The 439-nt window shown below is 34.2% G+C and overlaps 1 protein-coding gene across 1 annotated transcript in view; it reads right to left on the reverse strand.

Moving 5' to 3' along the window:
* Positions 1-439, reverse strand: part of LDLRAD4 (low density lipoprotein receptor class A domain containing 4) — a 486,732-nt gene that overhangs the window by 301,569 nt on the left and 184,724 nt on the right. The window lies entirely within an intron of this gene.

Genomic DNA, 439 nt, shown 5'->3' on the forward strand with positions numbered 1-439 from the left:
AAAGAAAGAAAGAAAGAAAGTCTTTCCACTAAGATCCAGTAAAAGAAAAGGATGTTCACTCTCACGACTGCTACTAAACATTGTACTAGAACAGTTAGGCAACCGGAAACAATAAAAGGAATTCTAATTGGGAAAGAAGAAATAAAGCTGCCATTGTTTTTAGATGCTATAATATCATATAGAAAGAACAGTAAAAAATCCAATGAAAGGCTACTTAAAACAATAAATCAGCTAAGAAGAGTGGCAGGCTAAAAAAACCAATGTACAAAAACAGTTGCCTTCCTATATGTAAATAATCAGTCTGAAGAGGATGAAATTAATAAAACCATCCCATTAACAATCTCAAAAAAAAGTAAAGAAAAGAAATAACTTGGGGCCCTTCCTGGTGGCACAGCAGGTTAAAGCACAACACTAAGAAGCTAAAGCCACTTCAGCATGA

This window comes from Condylura cristata, unplaced genomic scaffold (assembly GCF_000260355.1).
Source record: "Condylura cristata isolate star-nosed mole 26May11 unplaced genomic scaffold, ConCri1.0 scaffold00016, whole genome shotgun sequence".
Taxonomy (NCBI): Eukaryota; Metazoa; Chordata; class Mammalia; order Eulipotyphla; family Talpidae; genus Condylura; species Condylura cristata.